Genomic DNA, 444 nt, shown 5'->3' with positions numbered 1-444 from the left:
CGTAAATGTATTAATCTTTATTCAATTTTCTGTGTGATTACTGCATTGTTTGATTGAGTTCATATAAAAGATTTAAAAAGAAAAATCATTGATATTTTGATTTCATAAGAGATCTAGTAGTGATGTCCTGAATTACAATAATGGTTGATTTATTGAAGTTTTAAATGTTGACAAAATATCCATTGGAAAGATTCACATTTGTATTTAGATAATGGCAAAGATTAAGTATTGAGTGCTAAAGATGATATATCTTCATCCAAAGTGAGTAATATTCTGGAGCTGGAATTATGAAAACCTTTTTTTTTTTAATAGCTTCATGGCAGTGTCGTGCAGTTACTCCTGTTATCATGGAGACTTATCTCTTATTAAAGATTGTATGAGGAAAACTTGTTTCTCTAATCATATTCCCGTTTTACCTTTTGTCATTTATTCTTGATGATATTG

The sequence above is a fragment of the Penaeus monodon genome, chromosome 23 (assembly GCF_015228065.2).
Source record: "Penaeus monodon isolate SGIC_2016 chromosome 23, NSTDA_Pmon_1, whole genome shotgun sequence".
Classification (NCBI taxonomy): domain Eukaryota; kingdom Metazoa; phylum Arthropoda; class Malacostraca; order Decapoda; family Penaeidae; genus Penaeus; species Penaeus monodon.
The sequence above is the reverse complement of the archived record's forward strand: the minus strand, read 5'-3'. Positions refer to the sequence as shown.